Below are 16,360 nucleotides of genomic sequence, written 5' to 3'. Positions count from 1 at the left end.
ATAGTTTTCCCTAATATCCAGCCTACACCTCCCCCACTACAACTTGAGACCATTGCTTCTTGTTTTGTCATCTGCCACCACTGAGAACAGCCGAGCTCCATCCTCTTTGGAAACCCCCTTCGGGTAGTTGAAGGCTGCTATCAAATCCCCCCTCACTCTTCTCTTCTGCAGACTAAACAATCCCAGTTCCCTCAGCCTCTCCTCATAAGTCATGTGCCCCGGCCCCCTGATCATTTTCGTTGCCCTTCGCTGGACTCGCTCCAATTTGTCCACATCCCTTCTGTGGCGGGGGGACCAAAACTGGACGCAATACTCCAGATGTGGCCTCGCCAGTGCCGAATAGAGGGGAGTGATCACTTCCCTCGATCTGCTGGCAATGCTTCTACTAATGCAGCCCAATATGCCGTTGGCCTTCTTGGCAACAAGGGCACACTGCTGACTCACATCCAGCTTCCCGTCCACTGTAATCCCCAGGTCCTTTGTCTCTCCAGCTCCCCATTAATTTTTTAGGGTTCCCCAGGTATACAGAGTATTTTCTGGCCTGCTCTGTCTTCCTGTGTGTTAAATGCCAGCATAGCTGCCCACGTCCCATTTCCCAAAGGTTACCTTTTCTTTCGCCCTCTGTTTGCCTTCCAGTTTCTGGCCCACAAAGGGTTAAGCGAGCCGCCCTGAACTGAAAGCGGCTGCTGCATATTTCAAGCAGGCTCTACCTGGGGAGTGGAGAGTTGTCTTCTTCCTGGTAGGGGAGCACCAGGGAGTCGGCTCTATGTGTGGCTGAATCCCAGGGAATCTCTCTGTTGTGGAGGAGCAGACACCTCGCACTCCCCCAAGGTGAGTGTTTAATGTGGTGGGAACTGTGGCTTTGATTGAACTGGGCTGTGGGGGAGGGAGAGGGAATTCCTCTTTGCTGGCACAGAGCTGAAAAACGACCTCCTTTTTGAGTTGGAAAGGGACAGTCTTCCCCATTTTGTCAGCACACCTCCCTGGAAGCCAGTGGGGGCCATAGACGTGCCTTTCAGACCCTGCTGGAGTGTTTCTAAGGGACGGGTGTGTCCAAAAGTACCCAGAGCTCCCGTGGAATAGGGGGAGCAATGTTCAAAGATTCCTACTGACTGGTAGAGGTGCTTCCCAAAGAATCAGACTTTAAGCGCTAACCGGAGCGAGGGCAGCCGCTCTAGGACTGGATTTTGCCATGGGAACCCGGCTCCAATGGCAGTTTTGTAAAGGAAACTCACCTTTCACTCTTGTCAGCACCAAATCCTTAGCTATGGCCAGTGACCTGAACACGGGGCTGAGCCCAGAGCCTGGAAGCTAGGACTGAAATGCTGGGGCGTAGAATTGATTTTATTTCAGATCTGAGCTCTGAAGCGTTAGCCTGACTTCCCCAAAGTCTGATTTCACAGGTTCCTCCTTGGTGTGTCTCAGGGGCAGTGAAGCAAACAGCTCTTTGCTGTAGCCACAAAACAGCTTGCTGGGATGTAAACAGTCTCACTGGTGACCCTGAAGCACCAGAGTGAGGCATAAGTAGGTGAGCTGCAGACAGCAAAGGCGCTTTGGCGAAAAACAAGTTTTAAGAAATTATAGGCGGCTTTATGCAGAGAATAATCCAGGAGTTACTCTGGATTTACACAAGCGTAACTTAGAGCCAGATCTGCGTCTGGGACAGGATACACTCTCGGGGCCAAATCTAGGCTGCAAATAAAACTAAATCAGAGGATCTGATTAGACCACTGTTGTCATCGGTAGCGCAGATGAGACCTGAGCTGAATTCAGGCCCTGGGGAAAAGTGCCTGTTTGTTCAGCCACATCTCTGCTGGGCAGTAGGAAAGGAAAGGAAAAGGCGGCTATTTGTAGTGCGCCCCGTGCTGTATATACAAACCAGGGGCCGAGCTCCCAGCCTAAGGCCCCAGACCAGATCCTCCCCGCCTCTAGTTTCCCCACAACTGCGTTTGTTTGCACTGTGAGCTGTCAGGGTGGGACTGGGTCTGTGCTCAATCAGTGCTTAAAGCACAGTGACAACATACTGGGTGGTGCTGTCCCCTCCCTTCTGTAGTAGCCCTGTGCCTTGGGCTGCAGTGGGAGTCAGGCCCATAGGTGCTGGGGGGGCTGCCACACCCCCTGACTTGAAGTGGTTCCATCACATACAGGGTTTACAGATCGGTTCAATGGCTCTCAGCCCCCCCACTGTACAAACTGTTCCAGCGCCCCAGTCAGGCCAGGGCTGTGGTCAGTGTTTTCGAGATGCTGCTTGATTTAGCAGGCTGGGAGGGTGGGGGTGGTTTCTGCAATGAAACCTGCCAAACCAGCTTCTCTGGCTGTTTGCTTGGGTGTCTTCTCTCCCTTAGCATGGGCGCACGCACCACACCTAGTTAGTGTTTAAGTGCCCCAAGGGTGGAGCAAAACTCCATCCACCAGGCCAGGGGCGGCTCTATGTATTTTGCCGCCCCAAGCACGGCAGTCAGGCGGCTTTTGGCGGCGCGCCTGCAGGAGGTCCGCTGGTAACACGGATTCAGCGGTATGCCTGCGGGCGATCTGCCGGTCCCGCGGCTTCGGTGTACCCGCCGCCGAATTGCCGCTGAATCCGCGGGACCGGCGGACCTCCCGCAGGCATGCCGCCGATGGCTCCCTGACTGCCGCCCCCACAGCGACTGGCAGGCCGCCCCCCACGGCTTGCCGCCTTGGTGCGCTGGTGCCTGGAGCCGTCCCTGCACGAGGCTGAAGCAAACCTGTGCAGGCACTTGAATTGCTCCTGTGATTTTGCTCATCAGAGTGTAAAAGGGGAATTGTGGGGGAGGGGCTGCAGATCCTTTCCCAAGTGGGGATGGGGAGGCCAAGGCTGGACTAGCGGAGGGGGGCTGCAGGTCATTAGGAAGGGGTAGTGGTAATGCTTTGAGGTAAACGTGCACTTACTAGAGCTAGCAATCTGACTGTAGCCTCTTCGGAGTCCCTCCCTTGGACACTCCCATGTGCAGTGACAATAGAGAGCCCTTTCCTGGGGACTGCATGCAGGGTCCCCCTGGGCCTCCCTTCCTCAAAACCACTTGGTTTATCTTTGCACTAGGCCTCTCAGAACTCCCTGTGCGTGGCAGCCAATAAAGGCGAGAGCTGGGGCTAGGGACAATAGAAACTGCTCCTGACCTTGGGCAATGTAGCAGGGTGGAGAATTCTGGACGGCTCAGACTGCCTCCCTGATGCCTGTTTTAACGCCCACTGTCCCGCCCTGCGGAGGAGTTTCGGGTCAAAGACTGCAGCCAGTTCAGACCTAGGCTAGGAGCCTGTTGATTGCATCGGCTTCAGCAGGTGTCTAAGCAGCTGGGCTCAGTCACTAAGCAATCTTTCTCTGTGCCACTCCCCACGGCGCTGTCTTTCTGGTTCCAGTCCACCTCTAGCCACAGCCAGGGAGGGCCCAGTTCCTCATAAGGCTTGGGGATTCTGGGGACTTGCTGCAGTCCTAGCCCAGGAACGTGCTCTGCAGCCTCTCTATGGAGTGGAATCCTGGCCCTACGCTGGGGTTAGAACCGAGGCACGCAGGGCCCAGCCTCACAGGATTTGGCCCTGCCTACGCCTTCCTTTTTGTTTTTAAACACAACAGTCTGCTTCTATGGCTCCTCTCTCTGACGATCCAGTGCTTTGCAAAGCCTCCCCGGGGTGGGGGGAGATACTTGCCCACGGTCATGGGCAGAGACGGAACTAGTGCAGGAGTCCTGGCCCCCAGGCTCCTGCTCTAACCACCAGACAATGCTGCCTTTGTGCCTCCGTCTGTGAAAAGATGATTCTGTCGAGAGTGCAGCTGCCCCTGCCCTTAATTTGTCTCTCTCCTTGGCTTTCCAAGCAGTTGCCGCCCCACTGAGAAGGCTCCTGGCTATGTGATGGAGTGAACTGCCTGGCTGGGAATCTAGAGTTTTTAGTCCGAACATTCTGGTGTGTGTGTTTCTTTTGAAGTCGGGCTTCTGTATAAATTGGTACCCAAACTGGCTGCTTCACTGTGCATCTCTCCCAAGGTAGACGTGCCATCGCACACACCGTGATGGCTCGCGCAGCAGGGATCTTGCAGCGTGGAAATAAAAGGTCTGCTGAAGAGTAGCAACCACAACAAAAATGCCCCTTGCCCCCTGCCGGTTGCCCTAAGCAATGTGGCCGCACAGAACATCAAACACTAGGGAATGTTCCCACTGACAAAATCAGGGAGAAAACTGGCTTTGTGGCTAATGTGCCGGACTGGGTGATCTGGGTTCTAGCTTTGGCTCTGCCGTAAACAGGTTGTGAAACCTGCTCTGTGCCTCAATGTCCTTGTCTGTAAAATGGGGATAAAACAATGGCTTACTTCACAAGGATTTAATGAGACTTCATGTATTCATGTTTGTAAAGTGCTGTGAGAGCTGTGGGATGGAATACACTAATAACAGTGAGGCTACATCACTGCCGGTCCTTATCCCTATTGTACAGCTGGGCAAAGTAATAATAATACATTACAGTTGTTTGGGTGGAGAGACTGCGTAGGACTGTAAGTGGGGTCTGAAAAGAAAAGATGTTGAGGTCCCTCCCCAAAGAACATCCTGATGATGTCTGGCTTAGGTATGGGTCTGTCACCTTAGTAGAATAGTCTTTTCATTGTAGTATTCCAGCAACTGTGTTTTGTATCTTGTATGCATACCCAACCTGGGGACAGAGCCTTCAAGGAGCTGGAAATTGAAGCTAGACATATTCAGACTGGAAATAAGGCGAAAACAGATAGATGGTGATTAACCATTGGTACAATTTACCAAGACTCATGGTGGATTCTCCATTACTGAGAATGTTTAAATCAAGATTGGATATTTTTCTTGCTAGGAATTATTTTGGGGCAATTTGCTGGCCTGTGTTATACAGGAGATCAGACTAGATGATCACAATGGTCCATTCTGGCCTTGGATTCTATGAATCTATGAAAAGTCCTTGAAGCAAACAGGGCATCATGTCTTGATGGCAGAGACTAGAATAGAAATGAAATACTTCTGTGTAGGGCCTGAGGAGAAAATCCCCAGGGCTCCCTAGAAATGAAGTGTCTCTGAGATCCTCCTCACTGCTCCATGTGGTGGTCAGATCATGACAGTTGATAAGGACTGTGCAGTGCACGTGAGCTCAGAACAGATGCAGGGACTCCAGATAATATTAAACTATCCATAACAGAAACAGACAGGACTGACTCCTGTCGGAATAACTGGAGTCCTTTTTGGTAAAGAACTGGTGGTTCATCCTTTTGTTGACCTCTCTGATTGTGTTTCTCACCTTGGCACCACCTGTGACTGATTGCATGCACATCTCATCCATGGCTTTTCTCCCAGGAACCTGCCTGTGGATTTTCATGCAGGCAATGAGAACCATCTTGTTGGTTTGTTTTTATTTATAATTTTGTATTCAGTTTTCCAAATACAATAAATATACCAAAATACCAGATTCATCATAATACAAAAGTAAAGCCAGTTAGGATAAAAGCGAGGAAGTAATATATCTATCTTCAGAGTCTACATTAATCATAGACCTCTTAAAGAGTCATTCCAAATTGCTTTGAATTTTTCGGGCAAACCCTTTCTGCAGAGTGCCAGTTGTTCATTAGCTGTGAGGTCAGCTGTATCACTGAGCCAGGCATCAATATTTGGTGGGGACTGACCATTTTTGCAGGATTAACTTTTTAGCAATCAGGAACCATGCTGCCTTGTTACCAGGTAATCTCTGTGTATCGGGAATATATACAAGAATGAAACTTAAGGGGGAGGGCTCCAATTTAGCATCCAATATCAAATTGGTCCTTTGACCCACCTCATACCAGAAATTCTTGATTCGGGGCACTCCCAAAACATATGAGCTAATGTAACATCAAGGGAGTTACATTTCCAAGAGTGGTCAGCATTTATGAGACCCATTAGCCTATGTGAGGACAACTATATTCGAAAAAGTGTCTTTTGGTGGATAAGCTGTAGTCTCAGGTCTATAGTTGCTTTTTAAACATTAGATAAAATTGTATTCCACTGGGCCAGAGATACTGTGTATCCAAATTTCTGTCCCAAGCAACTCTCAAATTAGCAATCTTTGGCAGAGTTCTTTGGGCCAGACAATCATAAAAGGATACCACTGGCTGAGAAAATCCCGGACGTTTCCTTCAAAATAATAAACGTTCTGGAACTCTCAGTGCATCCAGTGCAAATATATGTACAAGTCAATGCTTTAACTGAAGAGATTTCCATGCTACAGAGCAAGACATGCCAAATTGTTGCTGAAGATCTACAAATGGTTTAAATTTATCATTGTCAGTTAGCTGTGACACAGTCATAATTCCTGTGGCCATCCAATCCCTCCACAGCAAAGTTTTGCTGCTGATTTTAAGGCTAGGATTGCTCCAGAGTAGATTACTACATCTACATGGAAAAATGGGTGGAACTGGAATGTTTTAGCTAAGTTTGACCAAGCTTGCCTCACAAATGCTATTGTGGGAGCTCTGGAGCCATCAAATCTATACCAACTTGATCCTACAATGCCTGAAAGTGCGGGAGAGTATACCAATTCTTGTTCAGTCTGAACCCGAGGTGGCGTCTGTGTGGTCATATCTAACAGCCACAAAGATGCCGGGCTTAACAAAAAGGAGATATGATCATTTTCCAAGTTGGGAAAATGAAATCCTCCCAGAGATGGGGGAGCTGTAATTTGTTCAGAGCCAATCTAGGTTTCTTACCTGCACCCCAAAGGAACATTCTGAAAATATTATTGAATTTTCTTAAAATGAGTTTGAGGAGTAGAAATAGGGAGCCCCCCATAGGAGATAACAAAATTCTGCGAAGGACGTTCATTGTCAATATATGAATTTTATCCAACAAACAAACTGAGGGTTAACACACTCTATCTCCTCAAATTATCAGCCACTTGGGCATTAATTGGATCTATATTTATCTTAGGGATGTCTGGAATAATTTTGAGAATTGGTATTCTTAAATATTTCATATAAGATGATTGCCCTTGAAATTCCCAATTTGAGGAAAGGCCTTTGTGGGCATATTTGTTAATGCCTAAGATTTCTGATTTTCCCCCAATTAATTTTATATCCTGAGGAATCCAAACTTATTAATAGTGGTAGGACGGTTAGGAATAGTAACCTCAGGCTTAGACACTAATACAAGAGCATCATCCACAACATAGAGCCTAATTTTGTGCTCTTTTCGGCCCACCTTGATGCCGTTAATAGCGTGATTAGCTTGGATGGCAATGGCTAAAGGTTTTAGAGCTAAATCAAACAGAAGAGGAAGACGGGGGTAGCCATGCCTCGGCTCACTCTGTAATGGAAATGGGGTGGAAATAATACCATTGGTAACTACCCTGGCAGTGGGGTTAGAGTATAAAAGATTAATCCGCGCAATACATGAGTCACCAAATCCAAATTTTGCTAACACAGGAAAAAGATAGTCCCAGACTATGCAGTCAAAGGCCTTTTTGGTGTGTAAAGAAATGACTGCTAAGGGTTTTTAGAATCTCTCAAAGTGGCAATAATATCAATCAGTTGATGCAAATTATCTGAGCCAAGTCTATTATAAAGTAAACTTACCTGATTTATGTGTATAATATGGGATTGGACAAAGTTCTCTCATACAGCAAGAACTTTAGCTAAAATTTTATCATCACAATTGATTAAAGAAATTGGCCTGTAATTACTATATAGTTCAAGGTCTTTCCCAGGTTAGGAATAACAGAAATAACAGCTTCTTTAAGAGTAGGTGGGAGGGTTAGCTCATCCTTGGCCTCACTGAACATACTCAATAATCTAGGTCAGGGGTAGACAACCTATGGCACGCGTGCCGAAGGCGGCACGCGAGCCAATTTTCAGTGGCACTCACACTGCTCGGGTCCTGGCCACCGGTCCGGAGGGCTCTGCATTTTAATTTAATTTTAAATGAAGCTTCTTAAACATTTTAAAAACCGTATTTACTTTACATACAACAATAGTTTAGTTATATATTATAGACTTAGAGAAAGATCTTCTAAAAACGTTAAAATGTATGACTGGCACGCAAAACCTTAAATCAGAGTGAATAAAGGAAGACTTGGCACAGCACTTCTGAAAGGTTGCCGACCCCTGATCTAGTCAAAAAGAAGAATCTGTTTAAACAGTTCAGAAATATACACTTGGCACCCAGAGTGGATGTCCAGATCAGGTGAAACTTGGAGACCCTCACAGTCCAAACATTACAACTACAAGTATCAGGTGGTAGCCGTGTTATTCTGCATCTACAAAAACAACACGGAGTCTGGTGGGACCTTAAAGACTAACAGATTTATTTGGGCATAAGCTTTCGTGGGTAAAAACCTCACTTCTTCGGCTGCATAGAGCTTATTACCACTACAGTAATCACCTATTACCAGGGCTCTGTCTGCAGGGCCGGCTCCAGGGTTTTGGCCGCCCCAAGCAGCCAAACAAACAAACAAACAAACAATAAAAAAAAAAGCTGCGATCGCGATCTGCCGCGGCAATTTGGTGGGAGGTCCTTTGTTCCGAGCAGGAGTGAGGGACCGTCCGCCGAATTGCTGCCAAACAGCTGGACGTGCCGCCCTTCTCCGAAGTGGCCGCCCCAGGCACCTGCCTGGTAAGCTGGTGCCTGGAGCCAGCCCTGTCTGTCTGTCATGGAGGCCGCAGAACTCACGGATTCCATTACTTTCTGCAACCTCCATGACTTCTGCAGTGGCCGGTATGGCTGACCCCAGGGCTGCCCAAGCATTTGGCCCCAGGGCCAGATGCTCAGGTGGCCCTGCAGCCAGCCATACCTGCTGCTGCTTGGATGGCCCCGGGCAGCTGGCCCCAGGGACCACCTGAGCAGTGATCCTGAGGGTGGTGGGAGCAGCTGCAGCACAGTGGCCCCCGGCAGTGGTCCCGGGGGCAGCCGGAAAAGCGGCAGGTGGCCGGCCCCCTGGCAGCAGGTGCCGCTGGTCCTCCCCCCGAGCACCGTCCCCCATCCCCTTGGAAGCCTCCCAAAGCAGTGGGCTCCCAGCTAAGATTTAGTCAGGGGTATTTATAGTACAAGTCATGGACAGGGCACGGGCTGTGAATTTTTTTGTTTATTGCCCGTGACCTGTCCATGACTTGTACTAAAAATACCCATGACTAAATCGTAGCCTTACCTATTACCAATAGAACCTTGGTAACACTTAGTCCATAAGGAAGCCCCAGCTAATAAAACAATTAGAGGGGGAGGGATAGCTCAGTGGTTTGAGCATTAGTCTGCCAAACCTAGGGCTATGAGTTCAATCCTTGAGGAGGCAACTTAGGGATCTGGGGCAAAACTGGTCCTACTAGTGAAGGCAGGGAGCTGGACTCAATGACCTTTTGAGGTTCCTTCCAGCTCTATGAGATAGGTATATATCCATTTAGAATATATATATATATAATTATTAATCAAAATGATGGATTTTACATTGATGCTCCTTTCCTATGAGTTAAGGCAATAGGAAGTAAATTGATAATAACCCTTCAACCCCAATGAGAGAGGGGGAAAAAGGAACTAACATATCACTATGAACTAGCACCCATCAACTTGTTTAGCGCATATTAGTTCTAAGCGAGCAATACATACATTCCATACTGTCTGATCATTCCATAGATGTCTTCTCCTCTTGCAAGGGAGAAGTTTGCAGATTTTTGAGGTATTTTCCTGCCTTCTGCAGGGAATTGATGATACTATCTTCTTGCCATTCTTAATATGGAGCACTGCTGGGAATTTAATAAAATATTTCAAGTCTATCTTCCCAGCCAATAGTTTTGCCTGGTTAAAAGCTGCCCTCATCACAGGCATAATCTTGAAAGAGCAGTATTTTAATTGCTGGTTCTCCCCATAACAGTTCCTTTTTTCCCCTCTGGATTTCTGCAATATAAGCTCCTTGTTTTTGGTAAACATCAGGAATTTCACAATCAATGCTCTAGGCTGACCTTCTGGAGCAGGCTTGAAGGCAAGAGCCTAGTGTGCCTGTTCTGTGTCAAACCAAAAATCTACTGGCAGAACCAACAACTTAGTTAGCAGTTTAAGGAAATGTTCGGAGGGTTTACCTTTCTCTGTTCCCTCAGGGACACCCACAATCTTGCTGTTACGTCGTTTTGAGTGGCTTTCTAGATCCACTAGCTTGGTCTTAATAGTCTTGATATCATGAAAATTCTTCATAACCTGTAACTTGTTCTTCTTGAAATCATCTTCCACTTCAGAAATTCTGTGTTGTCCATCAGCCATTCATCTGGAAGGAGCTTGGAGTGCACTCTGAATCTCAGTCTTGCTGGTTGTAGGGTGGAAACTATAGAGTTAATTTCAGTGGTGTCTGTGGCCACCTGGTGTAGTACAGCCATCAGCTGCATTCCATCAGGCTCAGGCGCCATTTTGTTTGAAGAAGGTGATCAGGCAGATCTCCTGTGGGGTTTTTGTTTGTGTGCTTTCAGATTCAGAGAGGAAAATGCAGAGCTAGAGGGGATCTTGGGGGTTTCAGTAGTCAAGCACAATATTTCTTGGGGTGGGTTGGATGATTGGTTTTAGGGAACAATGTTTAGGGATTCCATGTGGGCTGCTTCCGAGCTCAAGCAACCTGCATCCGCCTAGGTCACATCTCCCTCTGGCGTCCAATGAGAACCATCCATGTCTAAATGAATGGACCATTTCTTGGCAGTTGCTTTTCTGATCTCTGACGATGCTTTTGATCTGGCCCTTCTGTGAGGAATTGTGTTCAGAGGCCTGTCCAGTCCCACCGATTCCCAAGCACTGAAATTGTAGTAGCAGTTCATACCCAGTTCTCCCCTGTACCAATGAGTGCATCCAGAATCAGATGAACAGAGCTAATCCAGAAGCTGCGAGACAGGTAGGGTATCCAGTCATACCAATGTGCTGCACTCTACAATGATTGGCAGCCAATTCCAGGCACATTTCAAGGATCTGGCCCTCAGTGGTCCACACCTGGCTACCTCTGAAACAGTCTCTAGCTGGCTCTGCACTCTACTGCAGCAGCTGTATTCAGTGAGCACGCTGCCTGGTGGACACTTTCTTGGGGGCTTTAGCTGTGGAATCAATTCCCACCAGAGATCTGCCTCAAGCCACGTCCTGCCACCTTCAGGGCACATGGTGAAACTCCTCGTTTGTTAGACCTTGTCGGCAAACAAGTGCATCCTCTGCCTTCATATCCTCCGCTGAGGCCACTGCCTGCTGAGTCCTTCCCAGTACAACAGGATCCTGACGTCCGACTGGAGCACTGCATTCCACTGTGCCTCATCCATCTTTGCAACATGGGGTAGCAGAGAGGTGACGCATGGGACAGATCAAAGGGAATTCTGGGCCTTTGATCCCATCGTCCCCTATGACACCAGAGCATATCCCTACAATGCATAATGAAAATTTCCCTTCAGGCAGTGTGGAGAACACTGGGACGCCTACCCTCAGTGCACCATGCTTCTAGCAATACAGCATGCTGTGGTGTGGACACAAGCATTGTGACATGCATCAGCACAGTGTGAAGGCACTCCTCTGAAACATGTTTTGTTTTGCTTTGGTAGCACTATGCCACCAAATCTTATCCCGGCCTAGCTGCTGTGTGCAACAAGCCCTTAGGATCACTAATAGGGTTGCCAGGTGTCTGGTTTTCAACCAGAACGCCCGGTCGAAAAGAGACCCTGGCGGCTCCGGTCAGAACCGCTGACTGGGCAGCTAAAAGTCCAGTCGATGGTGCAGCGGGGCTAAGGCAGGCTCCCTGCCTGCCCTGGCTCCATGTGGCTCCTGGAAGCGGCCGGCATGTCCAGCTCCTGGGTACAGGGGCAGCCAGGGGGCTCCGCGCACTGCTCCCGCCCTAAGCGCCAGCTCCGCAGCTCCCATTGGCCAGAAACTGCAGCCAGTCGGAGCTGCGGGGTGGTGTCTACAGGTGTGGGCAGCACGCGGAGCCCCTGTGCCACTCCGCCTAGGAGCCAGACATGCCAGTTGCTTCCGGGAGCCGCCTGAGGTAAGTGCTGCCCAGCTAGAGTCCGTACCTCAATTCCCTGCCACACCCTAACTCCCTCCCAGAGCCCACACCCCTCACCCCCTCCCACACCACAACCCCCTTCCCGAGGCCTGAACCCCTGCCTGTACCTCAGACCCCCTCCTGGAGCCTGCCCCTCACCCCCTCCCACACCACAACCCCCTTCCCCAGGCCTGAGCCCCTGCCTGTACCTCAGACCCCCTCCTGGAGCCTGCCCCCCAACCCCTTGCCCCAGCCTGGTTAAAGTGAGTGAGGGTGGGGGAGAGCGAGCGACGGTGGGAAGGGAAATGGAGTGAGCGGGAGGCGGGGCCTCAGAGAAGGGGCAGGGCCTCAGGGAAGAGGCGGGGCAAAGGGTGTTCACTTTTGTGCAGTTAGAAAGTTGGCAACCCTAGTCACTAAAGATTCCATGACCCTCTTTACAGGGGTTGGAGACTAGGCCTGTTGGTTGGACAAATTCCAGTCTCATCCTCCGTTTTTATTGATATGACCGTAGCACCTAGAAGCCTTAGCTGTTGTTGAGCCTGAACAGCTGACAGTCCCACCAGATGAGAGAGAGAGAGCGAGAAAGGAAGTCATGGTCTCCCCATTTTACAGGTGCGGATACCAAGACAGAACAAACTCAGCGAGATCAAGTGACCTGCACCATGCAGGGAGTCTGGCAGAGCAGGGAATTGAACCAGGTCTCTAGAACCTCAGGCCAGAGCCTTAATTACAAGCCTGTTCTCCCTCTTGGAATTTCTGTTATAGGCAGACCCAGTAGTGACGCCTCTGGCTCGGTGGCCCAACACTTTCCATTATAAACCCCTGCTTTAAGCCGCCTATAACTTTGCCAAACTGTACCCACTTGGTCTGAAATTGTCCATGTTTGCTTTCTACCTGTGCAATCTTAATTCAACCCACTCATGCATAGGCATTATGATCGCCTTTCTAATGATTTGATCACTACTTGTCCTACAGGACCTCTGCTTCATTTGCTTTCCGTCCTGGGCACTGATTGAGGTAGAGGGTGGCACAAAAAGAGAAGTTGTTTTGTGTTTAAGGTGCTGGGACTTTAGTAAGGTTGCTAAGACAGTGCCACACGACATTCTCAGAAGCAAACTTGGAAATGTAGTCTTAATGAAATGACTATAAGGTGGGGGCACCACGGGTTGGAAGACCATGCTCAAAGAGTAGTTATCAATGGTTCACTGTCAAACTGGGAGGCTGTATCTAGTGGGGTCCTACAGCACTCTCTCCTGGGTCTGGTACTACTGAATATTTTTATTAATGACTTGGATAATGGAGTGGAGAATATGCTTATAAAATTTGTGGGTGACGCCAAGCTAGGGGGTTGCTAGCACGTTGGAGTTAGAATTCAAATGACCTTGACAAATTGGAGAATTCATCTGAAATCAACAAAAAGAAAGTCAGTAAAGACAAGTGCAAAGTACTTTACTTAAGAGGGAAAAAACTCAAACGCCCAACTACAAACTGGGGAGTAACTGGCTAGGTGATCGTACTGCTGAAAAGGATCTAGGGGTTACGGTGGATCAATATGTAATGCAGTTGCAAAAAAAGACTTTTCTTTGAGTGATTGCACATGTACATTGCTGCACAGTCACTGGAAATGTTTCCCTCAATGGTACCCATCAGAGTGGCTTGAGTAGCCCCTGCCTTCACATGCCACTGCGGGCTGGACTAGATGTGGTGGACTCGGCTACCAAGACCATGGCTTCTGTGGCTTCCAGGTACAGGAGGTCTTGGCTGCCATCCTCAGGGCTTCTGCACATGGTCCAACAAACATTACAAGACTTGCACCCCCTTCCCCCCAAAGGTGCTTACTTGCGCCCCCTTCCCCCTTGTTTTTTTGGGAAGCAAATAGAATCCTTCAACTCATGGAGCTTAAAGTCTAGGGTGATTTTATAGTCTTTGGGGTTGTATACTCCTGCCCTGCCCGCAGCAGACCCACCATTACTCTGCTTCTGCTCTTTGTCAGATAGGGGCTATAAACGCAAACCACCATCTCCTCCTGCATCTTCATCAGTGCCTGCCCAGGGACCACTCTCACGAGGAGTTCCTCTTCCAGGGGACTCATTCTCTCCTTCAGGTAGGAGCCATAGAGGAGGTAGCTATGTTTCAGAGGGAAGGGGCTCTATTCCCATTATCACCTAACCACAAAAGCAAAAGGAGGTCTCAGCTCAGTTTTAGATCTGCACCAGCTCAACAGCTATCTCCAAAAGATAAAGTTCTACATGACCACCCTGGCTTCCATTATCCCTCCCTGGATCCTGGTATGCCGCCCCCAACTCAAGCCACCTATTGTCATGTGGCGAGTTATCAAGGTCACAGCAAGTATCTCAGATTCGTAGAGAAGCACTCTCCTTACCTGTTCCCCCTCAGGCAGCAAAGGAAAGAAGCAGTCATTTAAAGTATCGAGTACTCATGAGCATGGATGGAAGATCTGTGATCCCTCACAGGGTGTTAGGGATGAACTTCCCCAAGGGGCCGGGGTTTCTTGCACCTTCCTCTGAAGCCTCCGGTTCTGGCCGCTTTCAGAGACGGGACGCTAGACAAGCCGGCGAATTGGCCATGTTTAAGAGATGGAGCTTAGAGTAATTCTACACAGCAGTGTGAGCCCAGGCTCAAGCCGTCCACACTGCAAATGCCCTAACCTAGGGCTCGGAGCCAGGGTCCCAGGAACCTGCAGGGCTGGAGGGCCCACGCCTGTGTTAAGCTGGGTCCTAGGGTCTGAGCCCTATAGCTTTCCTGTGTGCATGCAGCCCCCGCTTGACTCAAGTCCCAGAGTTCCCGGCAGCCAGCACAGTGGCCACAAGTGCCATTACTGCCTGGCCGAGCACGCTCCCTGCTCCGGCTCCTCCTCGCTGCTGCACAGAGCGTGCCCAGGCAGGGAGCAAAGCTGACAAGTGGGAGGTGGCTCCCAGATGTTGGGGGTCACCCTTCCTCTGGCCATGCTGAGCCAGGAGCCCTGCAGCTCCCCCACCCTGCAGGGCAGCGCTTAGTCCCTGCTCCACTCTGACCCTTATTCCCAGCCCCCCCACTGCTGTCCCAGGGGCTGCGTGTGCAGAGGCGCCCAGGCAGCATGTACTGTCAGGGTGGCAAGTGGGAGCCAGCCCCAAAACTTCTCTACAGCCTCCCAGTGCTCCCTTCTCTCTGCCTCCTGGAGTGCGGTGGGAGCAGGGATAAGGGAACGGGGGGGGGGGGGGGGTGCTGGAGCACACTGCAAACTGCACACCAAGCCCTGGAGTCACACTTCACCACTGTGCAGCAGGTTGGCAGGGGGGGGGGGTCCTCTGAAACCTACATTTTATGTTAAACTTCAAAACAGACACAAATAAATGAAAAACCAACCAAAACCCCTTCGTTGAACAGCCCAGGTTGCAAATGAAGAATTGCAGAGTTTCATTGTAATAGTTTGATGGCCCTGGAGCCTGATATCCTAATTCTCCTCAGAACAGGCCCACATGGGCGTTTTCCTGCCTAGAGCTGGAGAGCCTAGTTCTCAGATTAGATGGCTGTTCACTATAAGTCTTCTCAACCTGCGGAGACAGCCACCAAAGAGTCATTAGGTGGTTTGGGTACTAATGCGCCTCATGGCGCCTGAGTCCCATCCATAGTTAGGAAACAGGGAGCAGTAGAGTTTCCCCCAGTGCACCATGTCCTAAGGCTGGAGCAGGGGTGGGCACACCTTTTGGCCTGAGGGTCACATCTGGGAATAGAAATTGTATGGTGGGCCATGAATGCTCACAAAATTGGGGTTGGGGTATGGGACGGGGTGAGGCTCTGGGGTGGGGCCAGAAATGAGGAGTTCAGGTGTGGGAGGGGGCTCCGGCCGGGAGAGTGGGGCACGGGGTGGGGGGTGAGGGCTTTGGCTGAGGGTGCAGGCTCTTTGGTGGGGTTGGGGATGAGGGATTTGGGGTGAAGGAGAGTGCTCCAGGCTGGGATTGAGGGGTTAGGAGGGCGGGAGGGGGATCAGGGCTGGGGCAGGGGGTTGGGGCAGGGGGAGAGGCTCAGGGGTGCAAGCTCTGGGTGGTGCTTACCTCAAGCAGCTCTCGGAAGCAGCGGCATGTCGCTTCTCCAGCTCCTACGCAGAGGCACGGCCAGGCAGCTCTGCATGCTGCCCCATCTGCAGGCACCGCCCTACAGCTCCCATTGGCTGCGGTTCCTGGCCAATTGGAGCTGCGGGGGCGGTGCTTAGGGCAGGGGCAGCAAGCAGAGTGGAGTCCCCTGGCTGTCCCTACATGTAGGAGCTAGAGCAGGGCCATGCCACTGCTTCTGGGAGCCACGTGGAGCAGCCCCTGACCCTACTCTCCAGCTGGAGCACTGGAGCAGGTCTATGCCACTGCTTCCAGGAGGCATG

General features: G+C 50.1%; 1 protein-coding gene across 2 annotated transcripts in view; it reads left to right on the top strand.

Annotated features, from left to right (window-relative positions):
* Nucleotides 1-650: 650 nt before the first annotated feature.
* Nucleotides 651-16,360, top strand: part of TJP3 (tight junction protein 3) — a 46,431-nt gene continuing 30,721 nt past the window's right edge. Inside the window, exon 1 of one of the 2 annotated variants that reach the window (XM_008171298.4) lies at nt 651-831. The gene's annotated coding sequence lies outside the window, so the exon portion shown is untranslated. The remainder of the gene's footprint in view (nt 832-16,360) is intronic. The other variant, XM_042841400.2, reaches the window with a different exon arrangement.

This window comes from Chrysemys picta, chromosome 25 (genome assembly GCF_011386835.1).
Source record: "Chrysemys picta bellii isolate R12L10 chromosome 25, ASM1138683v2, whole genome shotgun sequence".
Taxonomy (NCBI): domain Eukaryota; kingdom Metazoa; phylum Chordata; order Testudines; family Emydidae; genus Chrysemys; species Chrysemys picta.
The sequence above is the reverse complement of the archived record's forward strand: the minus strand, read 5'-3'. Positions and strand labels throughout refer to the sequence as shown.